General features: G+C 30.1%; 1 long non-coding RNA gene across 2 annotated transcripts; it reads left to right on the top strand.

Moving 5' to 3' along the window:
- Nucleotides 1-14,011: 14,011 nt before the first annotated feature.
- Nucleotides 14,012-16,730, top strand: LOC141672429 (uncharacterized). 2 transcript variants are annotated; one of them, XR_012555519.1, is made up of 4 exons: nucleotides 14,012-14,458; nucleotides 14,587-14,654; nucleotides 16,275-16,338; nucleotides 16,425-16,730. It is a non-coding gene; the product is annotated as an uncharacterized LOC141672429 (long non-coding RNA). The 2 variants fall into 2 exon arrangements; XR_012555520.1 differs by having other exon boundaries at nucleotides 14,566-14,654.

Below are 16,730 nucleotides of genomic sequence, written 5' to 3'. Positions count from 1 at the left end.
ACGATCCAACCGTACGGATTTTAAGATATATCGATTTTATTTATATGAAAAAATTATTAAAAACTTTAAAATTCATCTTGCATGTAAGTATTAGAAAAATCTAGTAAAAGTACCGCTCCCGACAATGAAACTCGTTCCTGATTTACAATATTAATTTTTAAAATGATTTTTTCGACGATCCAACCGTACGGATGTTAAGATATATAAAATTTAGTCATATTAAAAAATTATTAAAAAAATTGAAATTCATCTTGCATGTCAGGATTAGAAAAATCTAGTAAAATTACCCCTCCCGACAACGAGACTCGATCCTGATTTATAAGATTAATTTTTGAAATAAATTTTTCGACGATCCAACCATCCAGATGTTGAAATATATCAATTTTAGTCATATGAAAAAATTATTAAAAACTTTGAAATCTATCTTGCATGTGAGGATTAGAAAAATCAAGTAAAAAAACCACCCCCGACAACAAGACTGGTTCCTGATTTACAAGATTAATTTTTGAAATGATTTTTTCAACGATCCAAGCTTACGGATGCTAAGATATATCAATTTTAGTCATATGAAAAAATTATTAAAAAGTTTTAAATCCATCTTGCATGTCAGGATTAGAAAAATCTAGTAAAACTACCACTTCCGACAACGAGACTCGTTCCCGATTTACAAAGTTCAATTTTTCAATGATTTTTTCGACGATCCAACCGTACGGATGTTAAGATATATCGATTTTATTTATATGAAAAAATTATTAAAAACTTTAAAATTCATCTTGCATGTCAGTATTAGAAAAATCTAGTAAAAGTACCGCTCCCGACAAAGAAACTCGTTCCTGATTTACAATATTAATTTTTAAAATGATTTTTTCGACGATCCAACCGTACGGATGTTAAGATATATAAATTTTAGTCATATTAAAAAATTATTAAAAAAATTGAAATTCATCTTGCATGTTAGGATTAGAAAAATCTAGTAAAATTACCCCTCCCGACAACGAGACTCGTTCCAGATTTATAAGATTAATTTTTGAAATAATTTTTTCGATAATCCAACCGTACCGATGTTAAGATATATCAATTTTATTAATATGAAAAAATTATTAAAAAACTTTGAAATCCATCTTGCATGTCAGGATTAGAAAATTCTAGTAAAAGTACTACCCCCGACAACAAGACTCGTTCTTGATTTACAAGATTAATTTTTGAAATAATTTTTTCAACGATCCAAGCCTACGGATGCTAAGATATATCAATTTTAGTCATAAGAAAAAATTATTAAAAAGTTTTAAATCCATCTTGCATGTCAGGATTAGAAAAATCTAGTAAAACTACCACTCCCGACAACGAGACTCGTTCCCGATTTACAAAGTTCAATTTTTCAATGATTTTTTCGACGATCCAACCGTACGGATGTTAAGATATATCGATTTTATTTATATGAAAAAATTAATTAAAAACTTTAAAATTCATCTTGCATGTAAGTATTAGAAAAATCTAGTAAAAGTACTGCTCCCGACAATGAAACTCGTTCCTGATTTACAATATTAATTTTTAAAATGATTTTTTCGACGATCCAACCGTACGGATGTTAAGATATATAAAATTTAGTCATATTAAAAAATTATTAAAAAAATTGAAATTCATCTTGCATGTCAGGATTAGAAAAATCTAGTAAAATTACCCCTCCCGACAACGAGACTCGATCCTGATTTATAAGATGAATTTTTGAAATAAATTTTTCGACGATCCAACCGTCCAGATGTTAAAATATATCAATTTTAGTCATATGAAAAAATTATTAAAAGCTTTGAAATCTATCTTGCATGTGAGGATTGGAAAAATCAAGTAAAAAAACCACCCCCGACAACAAGACTGGTTCCTGATTTACAAGATTAATTTTTGAAATGATTTTTTCAACGATCCAAGATAACGGATGCTAAGATATATCAATTTTAGTCATATGAAAAAATTATTAAAAAGTTTTAAATCCATCTTGCATGTCAGGATTAGAAAAATCTAGTAAAACTACCACTTCCGACAACGAGACTCGTTCCCGATTTACAAAGTTCAATTTTTCAATGATTTTTTCGACGATCCAACCGTACGGATGTTAAGATATATCGATTTTATTTATATGAAAAAATTATTAAAAACTTTAAAATTCATCTTGCATGTCAGTATTAGAAAAATCTAGTAAAAGTACCGCTCCCGACAATGAAACTCGTTCCTGATTTACAATATTAATTTTTAAAATGATTTTTTCGACGATCCAAACGTACGGATGTTAGGATATATAAAATTTAGTCATATTAAAAAATTATTAAAAAAATTGAAATTCATCTTGCATGTCACGATTAGAAAAATCTAGTAAAATTACCCCTCCCGACAACGAGACTCGTTCCTGATTTATAAGATTAATTTTTGAAATAATTTTTTCGATGATCCAACCGTCCGGATGTTAAAATATATCAATTTTAGTCATCTGAAAAAATTATTAAAAAATTTGAAATTCATCTTGCATGTCAGGATTAGAAATATCTAGTAAAAGTACCACCTCCAACAACGAGACTCGTTCCTGATTTAAAAGATTAATTTTTAAAATGATTTTTTCGACGATCCAACCGTACGGATGTTAAGATATATAAATTTTAGTCATATTAAAAAATTATTAAAAAAATTGAAATTCATCTTGCATGTCAGGATTAGAAAAATCTAGTAAAATTACCCCTCCCGATAACGAGACTCGTTCCTGATTTATAAGATTAATTTTTGAAATAATTTTTTCGACGATCCAACCGTCCGTATGTTAAAATATATCAATTTTAGTCATATGAAAAAATTATTAAAAAATTTGAAATTCATCTTGCATGTCAGGATTAGAAAAATCTAGTAAAAGTACCACTTCCAACAACGAGACTCGTTCCTGATTTACAAGATTAATTTTTAAAATGATTTTTTCGACGATCCAACCGTACGGATGTTAAGATATATAAATTTTAGTCATATTAAAAAATTATTAAAAAAATTGAAATTCATCTTGCATGTTAGGATTAGAAAAATCTAGTAAAATTACCCCTCCCGACAACGAGACTCGTTCCAGATTTATAAGATTAATTTTTGAAATAATTTTTTCGATAATCCAACCGTACCGATGTTAAGATATATCAATTTTATTAATATGAAAAAATTATTAAAAAACTTTGAAATCCATCTTGCATGTGAGGATTAGAAAAATCTAGTAAAAGTACTACCCCCGACAACAAGACTCGTTCTTGATTTACAAGATTAATTTTTGAAATAATTTTTTCAACGATCCAAGCCTACGGATGCTAAGATATATCAATTTTAGTCTTAAGAAAAAATTATTAAAAAGTTTTAAATCCATCTTACATGTCAGGATTAGAAAAATCTAGTAAAACTACTACTCCCGACAACGAGACTCGTTCCCGATTTACAAAGTTCAATTTTTCAATGATTTTTTCGACGATCCAACCGTACGGATGTTAAGATATATCGATTTTATTTATATGAAAAAATTATTAAAAACTTTAAAATTCATCTTGCATGTAAGTATTAGAAAAATCTAGTAAAAGTACCGCTCCCGACAATGAAACTCGTTCCTGATTTACAATATTAATTTTTAAAATGATTTTTTCGACGATCCAACCGTACGGATGTTAGGATATATAAAATTTAGTCATATTAAAAAATTATTAAAAAAATTGAAATTCATCTTGTATGTCAAGATTAGAAAAATCTAGTAAAATTACCCCTCCCGACAACGAGACTCGTTCCTGATTTATAAGATTAATTTTTGAAATAATTTTTTCGATGATCCAACCGTCCGGATGTTAAAATATATCAATTTTAAACATCTGAAAAAATTATTAAAAAATTTGAAATTCATCTTGCATGTCAGGATTAGAAAAATCTAGTAAAAGTACCACTTCCAACAACGAGACTCGTTCCTGATTTACAAGATTAATTTTTAAAATGATTTTTTCGACGATCCAACCGTACGCATGTTAAGATATATAAATTTTAGTCATATTAAAAAATTATTAAAAAAATTGAAATTCATCTTGCATGTCAGGATTAGAAAAATCTAGTAAAATTACCCCTCCCGACAACGAGACTCGGTCCTGATTTATAAGATTAATTTTTGAAATAATTTTTTCAACGATCCAACCGTCCAGATGTTAAAATATATCAATTTTAGTCATATTAAAAAATTATTAAAAACTTTGAAATCCATCTTGCATGTGAGGATTAGAAAAATCAAGTAAAAGTACCACCCCTGACAACGAGACTTGTTCCTGATTTACAAGATTAATTTTTGAAATGATTTTTTCAACGATCCAAGCCTACGGATGCTAAGATATATCAATTTTAGTCATATGAAAAAATTATTAAAAAATTTTAAATCCATCTTCCATGTCAGGATTAGAAAAATCTAGTAAAACTACCACTCCCGACAACGAGACTCGTTCCCGATTTACAAAGTTCAATTTTTCAATGATTTTTTCGACTATCCAACCTTACGATTGTTAAGATATATCAATTTTAGTCATATGAAAAAATTATTAAAAAATTTAAAATTTATCTTGTATGTTAGTATTAGAAAAATCTAGTAAAAGTACCGCTCCCAACAATGAAACTCGTTCCGAATTTACAAGATTAATTTTTAAAATGATTTTTTCGACGATCCAACCGTACGGATGTTAAGATATATAAATTTTATTCATATTAAAAAATTATTAAAAAAATTGAAATTCATCTTGCATGTCAGGATTAGAAAAATCTAGTAAAATTACCCCTCTCGACAACGAGACTCGATCCTGATTTATAAGATTAATTTTTGAAATAAATTTTTCGACGATCCAACCGTCCAGATGTTAATATATATCAATTTTAGTCATATGAAAAAATTATTAAAAACTTTGAAATCTATCTTGCATGTGAGGATTAGAAAAATCAAGTAAAAAAACCACCCCCGACAACAAGACTAGTTCCTGATTTACAAGATTAATTTTTGAAATGATTTTTTCAACGATCCAAGCTTACGGATTCTAAGATATATCAATTTTAGTCATATGAAAAACTTATTAAAAAGTTTTAAATCCATCTTGCATGTCAGGATTAGAAAAATCTAGTAAAACTACCACTTCCGACAACGAGACTCGTTCCCGATTTACAAAGTTCAATTTTTCAATGATTTTTTCGACGATCCAACCGTACGGATGTTAAGATATATCGATTTTATTTATATGAAAAAATTATTAAAAACTTTAAAATTCATCTTGCATGTCAGTATTAGAAAAATCTAGTAAAAGTACCGCTCCCGACAATGAAACTCGTTCCTGATTTACAATATTAATTTTTAAAATGATTTTTTCGACGATCCAACCATACGGATGTTAGGATATATAAAATTTAGTCATATTAAAAAATTATTAAAAAAATTGAAATTCATCTTGCATGTCAAGATTAGAAAAATCTAGTAAAATTACCCCTCCCGACAACGAGACTCGTTCCTGATTTATAAGATTAATTTTTGAAATAATTTTTTCGATGATCCAACCGTCCGGATGTTAAAATATATCAATTTTAGTCATCTGAAAAAATTATTAAAAAATTTGAAATTCATCTTGCATGTCAGGAATAGAAAAATCTAGTAAAAGTACCACTTCCAACAACGAGACTCATTCCTGATTTACAAGATTAATTTTTAAAATGAGTTTTTCGACGATCCAACCGTACGGATCTTAAGATATATAAATTTTAGTCATATTAAAAAATTATTAAAAAAATTGAAATTCATCTTGCATGTCAGGATTAGAAAAATCTAGTAAAATTACCCCTCCCGACAACGAGACTCGATCCAGATTTATAAGATTAATTTTTGAAATAATTTTTTCGACGATCCAACCGTCCGGATGTTAAAATATATCAATTTTAGTCATATGAAAAAATTATTAAAAACTTTGAAATCTATCTTGCATGTGAGGATTAGAAAAATCAAGTAAAAAAACCACCCCCGACAACGAGACTGGTTCCTGATTTACAAGATTAATTTTTGAAATGATTTTTTCAACGATCCAAGCTTACGGATGCTAAGATATATCAATTTTAGTCATATGAAAAAATTATTAAAAAGTTTTAAATCCATCTTGCATGTCAGGATTAGAAAAATCTAGTAAAACTACCACTTCCGACAACGAGACTCGTTCCCGATTTACAAAGTTCAATTTTTCAATGATTTTTTCGACAATCCAACCGTACGGATGTTAAGATATATCAATTTTATTTATATGAAAAAATTATTAAAAAATTTAAAATTCATCTTGCATGTCAGTATTAGAAAAATCTAGTAAAAGTACCGCTCCCGACAATGAAACTCGTTCCTGATTTACAATATTAATTTTTAAAATGATTTTTTCGACGATCCAACCGTACGGATGTCACTACACCATAGATGGCCTATCGCAATGGTTTAATCGTGCATGTTACAAAATTGTGTTACCTTAGGTATGCTCATCTTAGCCTACCGCAACGTAGTATTTTTGATGTTACCACAGCCATTATAACATGTTACTATAGATTCAAAGTGTTACATACGAGTAACATGTAGGAATTTATGTTACAATAGGGTATTAATGGATAAAAAAGTATTACATTTTACAAATAATTAAATATATATAATTATTTGACATGAAAATTAATCAATTTTTATAATATAATTAAGCAAAAATATTTATATTAGTTAAGATTGATAAATTATTTTTTAAAAAATTTTATGAACTGTATTTATTAATAATTGATAATTTTTTATCAATAAAAAATTTAAACCCTATTAAAACTTAAAATTTATTAAAAAAAGAAATGAAATTAGTTGGGCTTTCAATCAGGCGGGCTCGAAATTTTTAGAGAGGCGGTAAAATTTCAGACATATCTTATCTCCCTCTCATTCTCTCTCTCTCTCTCTCTCTCTCTCTCATTTTCTCTCTCATTTTCTCTCACAGTGGCTAATTGACTAATTGGACTCGAGCTAGGGTTTCTATCTGTCTAAACATATCTCTCTCTCGGTATCTCTCAGTTTTCAATTGAACAATTATAGATTTGGGATTTCAAAATAAATTATAGATTAGCTAGGATTTGGGGCTTCACTGTAGAAGGATTCAACCGGGTCTTCTTGTTTCTCAACATAATTGGTTTGGGGCTTCACTAATTTCGGGTCTTCTTGTTTTATAATCGGTTCTTCTTGTGAAATCGGGTTTCTCAATTAGGGTATTTTTCCAAATTGGGTTTTACAATTAGGGTTTTTTTGTGTTATTATTTTTTATATGTTTATGTGTTTGTAGATGCTTGCGGAGATTGGTGGTCTGTTTCAATGGTAAAAGCGACAGGGTTCCACATCTTCTCCATCGTCTCGTTTCGCACCCGCTTCGCCAATCTCACTGTTTCAACATTGGAATGGTACGTAAAATCGCACAACTCATAGCTCTAATTACAAATTACATCTTAATTTCATCTCAATTTTAATTTAATTGTTTAAATGTGTACATAATAATGTGTACATAATAATTTCAACTCATGTTTTCAATTGATTCTATATATAGGTGTTGGAGACAAACCCCTGTTTTCTCCAAAGGTAGTTTTTCGCAACTTTTCGGGTTTTAATTTCTGTATATTCGGTTAATCAATTCAATAGATGCATATGTTTGTCTTTATATGTCACTTTGTTATATTGTAATGGTGTAAGTAAATTCAAGCTAATAGTTTTGGTTGGTAGTACCTAATTTAGGATATTAATGTAATCATTTATATGTTTGTAGTTGTGATTAGTGGTTGGGTAAGCAGAGGATTAAAGAAAAGTGCAGTTGCATGCCATTTTAATGTATTTGATAATATGTCTTACCTGAATATTGTTAGTCAAAGATTGTAGTATATTGCGAAGCCGGAATTCAGGTTAGTAATTTAAGGGCTGTCTCAGAGTATTTAGGAGATTTGTGCGTAATAAAAAGTAAATTCATATATAAAAATAGAATACAGGGGAAACAATTGCATATAATTTGAGAGCTATATTTGGCCTGAAAGTACAAACAATATCAATTCTGACCGGTGAAGGTGGTTCAGGCGGTGCTCTTGCCATTGGTTGTAGCAATAAGTTATTTATGCTGGAAAATTCAGCATTCTATGTTGCAAGGTGATTTCTAGTTGTCTTTCTCTGTAACTCTTAATTACCTACCTAGAAAAAGTAATTCATGTCCTCTACCTCCCTACTAAATCACCTAGTTGTACTCCACTTGAAATATGGATATAAAGTAATGCTAAAACTAGAAAGAAGTTGTAACTTTGTCAGTTCTGAGAAGGTACCTAGTTGTACAGCTAACAACTCCAGACCATGAAAGTTTCAGCCTCGCAATTATCCGACTATCAACTAGAACAATTTAAATATTAATATTTCCTGGTTTGGTACTAAATTATAATGCAGGACTGTAGTTTTTGGTCAATGAGCAGGTGCTCCTGCTCCATAAAAACCTAAACTCAAATAAATGAATGTACAAACACGAAGTTATATAAACCAGCTATATTCCTGCTCCCCATAACCCCTATTATATAAACCAGCTATTTATTATCAACATTCATCAAATCATAAGCCTTGATTTTTATACAAGAGAGTAAACGGAAATGGCTAATTCCATTAGCATTCTCATGCTTATAACTCTTCTAACATTTGCACCACTCTACTTCTCTCGCAAAACTAATATAGGTTATCTATACCCTCAGTTTTATTATCGTTCTTTCCCACATGCGGTCCAGATAGTCAAGTCTATCATTTCCAATGATGTTGCAAAAGATACTCGTATGGCTGCTTCCCTGCCCCGCCTCCATTTCCATGACTGGTTTGTCAAGGTTTAAATCAACCGATGTTAAAGTAACTGGTTGATCTTCTATTAAAAGTGCATGTCTAATGTCTAATTAATTCATTGTTTCACCATGCAGGGATGTGATGCATCAATACTCTTAGACAACAGCAGTAGTATAATCAGTGAAAAAGGTTCTAACCCTAACTGAAACTCTGTACGTGGTTTTGATGTTATCGACCAGATAAAATCGACACTCGAGAGAGAGTGCCCTCAGACAGTCTCGTGTGCTGATATCATGGCTCTGGCTGCTAGGGACTCTACTGTTTTGGTAAATTTAAACATTTTGCATACAATTTCTCTTGCTACAAATGAAATAGTTCATGTCATTATTACTATAAATTGTTCGATTTATACATCATATATATACATGCACCAAACTTACCTCTCTAGTATGACAAGTGAAGTGAATAGTACTATAACCTTACATGAAAAACATAAAACTGATCATTTCCTATGTTGTATGTAGACTGGTGGACCTAGTTGGGAGGTTTCATTAGGAAGAAAGGACTCGAGAGGTGCGCGTTTGAGTGGCTCAATACTTTCCAGACAATACTGACCAAATTTAAGCTACAAGGACTTGATATAGTTGACCTTGTGGCACTATCTGGTAAGTTTTGCTAATTTTTGTTGAAGCATTTGGGACTATTGACTATACTATAATATATAATTTTAGAATTTCTTAGTGCATAAATTGTGAAGAAAAAAGGGCTATTTATTTGGTTAGAAGAACTAAAATTTCATAGGTTTCAAGGTAACCTGGTGCAGAGAGTATATAGTTGTCCAGAAATTAATATACATATACCACTAACTAAATCAATATAGTAGATGCTTCTTATGATTACGTATTTAAAGAGTGGTCCATATAAACTAATGCCTATTTTAGTAAAATGTAAAATGAAAATATCTCTTGTTAAATTTTGTGACAGTTGTGGTTTTACCAAAGGCTATTTATTTGGTTTCTGAAATTTTTACATTACGTGTTACTTGTAGTGGAAAAGCTGCTTATGAAATGATGAAGCAGATGGCTGGGAATCCAACCAAATGGGAAGGGAGAAGAGTCCTTTTCATTCACACTGGTAGACTCCCATGTACTTGTATGGCAAGGTCAGGAAAGCTTGATCCAGTAATCGGAAGAGATGATGAAATAAGGAGATGCATACAGATTCTTTCAAGGAGAACAAAGAATAATCATGTTCTTAAATACCGTAATTGGAGCTAAATAACGTGGAGATGCATACAGATTCTTTGTTTGGTTATTTGAATTTTATTTTGTTGACTTGTATGAAAAACAGGTTTATGGCATGTTCAATTTACAAACAAATCATGTCAATTTTTTTTTGAGAAATATGTTACATTAGGTACTTCAATATTATAAACAAATTAGTATAATATAATTCAAATTATTATAAAACGGTTACAGTAGGGAAAAAATGTTACAATGATTTGGTGAACCACATGTGGGGCCCACAGTGGCCTTACATGTGGGGCCCATTTTTTTTTTGCAAATTCTAAGTGCAAAGGTAACATGTATAGTGTGATACTATAGACATACTTTGATGTTACCTTTGAAGCCTATTGTAACATAAAATTCAAGGTTGCATCAGGGTAAAAGAATGTTACCTTAGGGGCCAAAGGTAACTCGGAAAAAAGCAACTTAATTTTTATGTTACCTTAGGCCTTTTTCTGGCTGTGGTAACACTTTTTTGGGCCTGTTGTAACATTTTCTTGGTGTTGCTGTAGGCCATTTATGGTGTAGTGTGTTACGATATATAAAATTTAGTCATATTAAAAAATTATTAAAAAAATTGAAATTCATCTTGCATGTCAGGATTAGAAAAATCTAGTAAAATTACACCTCCCGACAACGAGACTCGTTCCTGATTTATAAGATTAATTTTTGAAATAATTTTTTCGACGATCCAACCGTCCGGATATTAAAATATATCAATTTTAGTCATATCAAAAAAATTATTAAAAAATTTGAAATTCATCTTGCATGTCAGGATTTGAAAAATCTAGTAAAATTACCCCTCCCGACAACGAGACTCGTTCCTGATTTATAAGATTAATTTTTGAAATAATTTTTTCGACGATCCAACCTTCCGGATGTTAAAATATATCAATTTTAGTCATATGAAAAAATTATTAAAAACTTTGAAATCCATCTTGCATGTGAGGATTAGAAAAATCAAGTAAAAGTACCACCCCTGACAACAAGACTTGTTCCTGATTTACAAGATTAATTTTTGAAATGATTTTTTCAACGATCCAAGCCTACGGATGCTAAGATATATCAATTTTAGTCATATGAAAAAATTATTAAAAAAATTTAAATCCATCTTGCATGTCAGGATTAGAAAAATCTAGTAATACTACCACTCCCGACAACGAGACTCGTTCCCGATTTACAAAGTTCAATTTTTCAATGATTTTTTCGACTATCCAACCGTACGGATGTTAAGATATATCAATTTTAGTCATATGAAAAAATTATTAAAAAATTTTAAATTCATCTTGCATGTCAGTATTAGAAAAATCTAGTAAAAGTACTGCTCCCAACAATGAAACTCGTTCCGAATTTACAAGATTAATTTTTAAAATGATTTTTTCGACGATCCAACCGTACGGATGTTAAGATATATAAATTTTATTCATATTAAAAAATTATTAAAAAAATTAAAATTCATCTTGCATGTCAGGATTAGAAAAATCTAGTAAAATTACCCCTCCCGATAACGAGACTCGTTCCTGATTTATAAGATTAATTTTTGAAATAATTTTTTCGACGATCCAACCGTCCGGATGTTAAAATATATCAATTTTAGTCATATGAAAAATTATTAAAAAATTTGAAATTCATCTTGCATGTCAGGATTAGAAAAATCTAGTAAAAGTACCACTTCCAACAACGAGACTCGTTCCTTATTTACAAGATTAATTTTTAAAATGATTTTTTCGATGATCCAACCGCACAAATGTTAAGATATATAAATTTTAGTCATATTAAAAAATTATTAAAAAAATTGAAATTCATCTTGCATGTCAGGATTAGAAAAATCTAGTAAAATTACCCCTCCCGACAACGAGAGTCGTTCCTGATTTATAAGATTAATTTTTGAAATAATTTTTTCGACGATCCAACCGTACCGATGTTAAGATATATCAATTTTATTAATATGAAACAATTATTAAAAACTTTGAAATCCATCTTGCATGTCAGGATTAGAAAAATCTAGTAAAAGTACCACCCCCGACAACAAGACTCGTTCTTGATGTACAAGATTAATTTTTGAAATAATTTTTTCAACGATCCAAGCCTACGGATGCTAAGATATATCAATTTTAGTCATATGAAAAAATTATTAAAAATTTTTAAATCCATCTTGCATGTGAGGATTAGAAAAGTCTAGTAAAACTACCACTTCCGACAACGAGACTCGTTCCCGATTTACAAAGTTCAATTTTTCAATGATTTTTTCGACGATCCAACCGTACGGATGTTAAGATATATCAATTTTATTTATATGAAAAAATTATTAAAAAATTTAAAATTTATCTTGCATGTCAGTATTAGAAAAATCTAGTAAAAGTACCGCTCCCGACAATGAAACTCGTTCCTGATTTACAAGATTAATTTTTAAAATGATTTTTTCGACGATTCAACCGCACGGATGTTAAGATATATCAATTTTAGTCATATGAAAAAATTAATAAAAAATTTGAAATTCATCTTGCATGTCAGGATTAGAAAAATCTAGTAAAAGTACCACTCCCGATAACGAGACTCGTTCCTGATTTATAAGATTAATTTTTAAAATATTTTTTTCAACGATCCAAGTCTACGGATGTTAAGATATATCAATTTTAGTCATATGAAAAAAATATTAAAAAATTTGAAATCCATCTTGCATGTCAGGATTAGAAAAATCTATTAAAAATACCATTACCGACAACGAGACTCGTTCCTGATTTACAAAGTTCAATTTTTAAATGATTTTTTCGACGATCCAACCGTACGGATGTTAAGATATATCAATTTTAGTCATATGAAAAAAAAATTAAAAATTTTGAAATCCATCTTCCATGTCAGGATTAGAAAAATCTAGTAAAAGTACAACGCCCAACAACGAGACTCATTCCTGATTTACAAGATTAATTTTTGAAATGATTTTTTCGACGATCTAACCGTAAGGATGTTAAGATATATCAATTTTAGTGATATAAAAAAATTATTCAAAAATTTGAAATCTATCTTGCATGTCAGGATTAGAAAAATCTAGTAAAAGTACCGCTCCGGACAACAAGACTCCTTCCTGATTTACAAGATTAATTTTTGAAATGATTTTTTCGACGATCTAACCGTACGGATGTTAAGATATATCAAGTTTAGTCATATGAAAAAATTATTAAAAAATTTGAAATCCATCTTGGATGTCAAGATTGGAAAAATCTAGTAAAAGTACCTCTCCCGACAATGAGACTCGTTCCCGATTTACAAGATTAATATTTAAAATTATTTTTTCGACGATCCAACCGTACAGATTTTAAGATATATCAATTTTAGTCATATGAAAATATTATTGAGATATTTTCCTATCAACATAGTAATTTTTTTAAATGATATTTTCGTAGATCCAATTATATTGTGATATATCGATTGTAATCATATAAAAAATTATTCAAAAAATTTTAAATTTATCTTATATGATTTTATAATGAAAATCGAATAGAAGTGCAATTCCAAAAAATAAGACTCTTTCTTGATTAAATAATTTATTTCTTATAAAAAAATTTTAGGATCATCTTGCACAATGTTAATATATATTAACTTTAGTTATGTAGAAAAATAATTTAAAATTTTCAAATTTGTTTCAAATGATTTTATATAAAACATTATGTGAAATTATTTAAAATAAAAATTATTCTATTAATATAGAGTAAAACAAAAATAAGTATTTAATTATAATATATAAATAAGAAAAATAATTTATGATTTTTTCATTTTTCACAAAATTTTTTGTTTCCCCACTTTAATTTTCATTTCCCCTCCCTTCTAATTTTCATTTCCCCCTTACCTCTCCCCTTCCCCTTTCTTAGATCTGATCGGTTCTCTCTCCCCTACTCTTCCATCTCTGTCCCACGACTCTTCTCTCTCCTCTCTCCACCTTCTACGTGGTTTTGCTTAAAATCACACGGATTAAGTGTGTATTATGATAGGTTTAGGTTTTTGAGTTTTCAAACCCTAACCATCTCACTCACCCAATCTTGTTTCTCTTTCATAAAATTGCCTATGAATTCAGCTCAACTATTAAGATTCAGTTCAAGGTTAGGTTCTATGTTTGTTGTGCTTAATTTACTCCATGGGTTTCGTCTTTTGAGGCCTTGAAAAAGAAAGATACTGAGATTTTCCATGTCCGAGACGGTACAAGTCATATTCTCAAGCACAATGAGATCCCTGTTCCAAATAGAGGATCCCAACAACTAGATGAAATTCTAAAGGAGTTGAAACAAAAAATCCGCACATTAAAGTAAGCTAGATGTTGATTAAGCTCAATTTCTTTTGATATATGGTTACATTTTCTTTTCATCTACTGCTGTATGTTTTTTCTTTTGAAATACTAGTGTTTTATGCTAGTGTTTTTGCCAATAATCTCAGACTTTCAAGTTCTTAATGGTGTTTCTGTCTCTAAGTCGCTCACCATTGGCATGTTTTGCAAGAAATGGGTAAGTACTATGAACTTATATACATCTCTCATATTCTTCTTTTTAACATCACAGTTCAAGCTTCTATCTCTGTTTACATGGCTTTTATGTGTTGTATCTGTTCTGTATACTATGCGCACGTAGGTGTAAGCTATGATATTTTCTAAGGATTATTCTAATTGATCTTTTCACCCTTTTGTTCCTTTATCTTTTAACTACAACACACTCACACGCCAATCATGTTTTATCATGTTTTTGACAATAATCGAACTCTCGACATCGTACAGAGAGAGTGAGTTAGATTTCTCCTTTTATTAGGTAAGAAATAAGATTGAAAAACTCAATGCAACAAAGGTTATTATGTACTCTGGAGTCGAAAAAGTTTTTGAATTCATGGCCATTTACACTTTGGTGACATTGTTAATGACAGTTTTGCATTTGGTTGGGAATTGTCAATCTTAGCAAACAGACTGTAAGCAACGCTATGTATTAAAATAGCACCCCATTACTTCTCTTTTACAAAACCTTTATTCCTATAAAGAAATCCAATTTACGTGTATATTGTATATAAACTTTCTGACTTTGTAGTCCTCCCCTGTATGCCCCATTACTTCTCTTTTACAAAACCTTTATTCCTATAAAGAAATCCGATTTACGTGTATATTGTATATAAACTTTCTGACTTTGTAGTCCTCCCCTGTATGTTTTTATAGTAGGTTAGGCTGCATTCAGAGCCAAAACAAGTCATATTGACTGGATGTTCAGTAATTCCTGGAGACCTTTTTTCTGATTTCATTCACATGCATCTATAATATATACATGCAGAAAAGTACAATTAGATGCCCATGAAATTTAGAGTGGTCGGAAATTTAACAAGCACTTAAGATATGAATTTAGAACTTTTATTCACCTAATGTCATGATGGATTGAATTTTTTTTAGTAATAATATAAAGCATCTCCTGTAGATTTATGCATCCATTTTATAAATATTCCAATTCCTTGTTCTGGTGCTTAATCAAATTGTATATGAACTTCCGGCCGAACATCCCTTGGCTGAGATAAGACCTCTGGGTGAGTTTCTAGGCCACACCCCTCCTCAGATTCCCTTACAGTTTATTAATGTTTCTGTAAATTTTTAATGTGATTACTGATTATAAGTAGTTATGATATTTATGAGGAATTTTATTTGCTTATACTAGCTAAAAACCCCTTCACAACTCTTCATCTCTTAATAGCCACTCTAGTGCATGTCATTGTGCCATTTCACTGCCTTTATCTTTCAAAAGCAGCTTGTCAGATATCGAAAAATCTGGTCAAGTGAAACATAAAATTTAAGTAGTGGGGCTAGATTTATGATTTTTATTTAAGTTTACTCATGAAATTTAATCCAGATTTTGCCACAATTCTGATACAAAAAAACATGTCAAAGTAAATATAAATTTTATATTGCCTATTAAAGCACCAAAGTTAGTTATGTTATTTCCATTGCTACATTACTGCTTTTACTTGCTTACTGATAGTAGAATATATTACTTGCTATGGATAACTTTAGTGTTGATGTTTTATTAAAGCTGGTGTAGTGTATTTCCAGCCACTGATGCCAATATAAGTGGTTGCTGATCTATGTTTGTTATGTTAAGGATCATCACTTTTGGAGGTTAAACTGAAAGTGTAAAACTATGATGTTGACGACCAATTGTATTGGTAGGTTTCTAGATTCTTTTAACTTTTTGAGAGCATTCATTGCTCAGTATCACAATTAATTTCATCACCTTACATGTCCAATGCAGCAACAACTGCAAAACTTTTATCGTTGACTTCCATAGGAGCTGTGTAAACCGTCTTGGATGGTGAAGACCAGTAGACCGAGAGGCGGAGTAACGTGTCCAAGACCAGGAGTGTTTGGGTGATGTAGTAGTGATCAGTGGGCTAATTTAGTTAGAAGAATGTGGAGCAAAAGTTGATTTAGGCATGCTAATAGAATGAACATTCTCTTACTTTTTGGGCAAAAATAAAGGAATATGTATGCAAATTAGTTATTCTTACCTTAATGAGAATGTTTAGAAATAGATTTGAAGTTATAGTTGTAATTCTTG

This window comes from Apium graveolens, chromosome 7 (genome assembly GCF_009905375.1).
Source record: "Apium graveolens cultivar Ventura chromosome 7, ASM990537v1, whole genome shotgun sequence".
NCBI classification, from domain to species: domain Eukaryota; kingdom Viridiplantae; phylum Streptophyta; class Magnoliopsida; order Apiales; family Apiaceae; genus Apium; species Apium graveolens.
The sequence above is the reverse complement of the archived record's forward strand: the minus strand, read 5'-3'. Positions and strand labels throughout refer to the sequence as shown.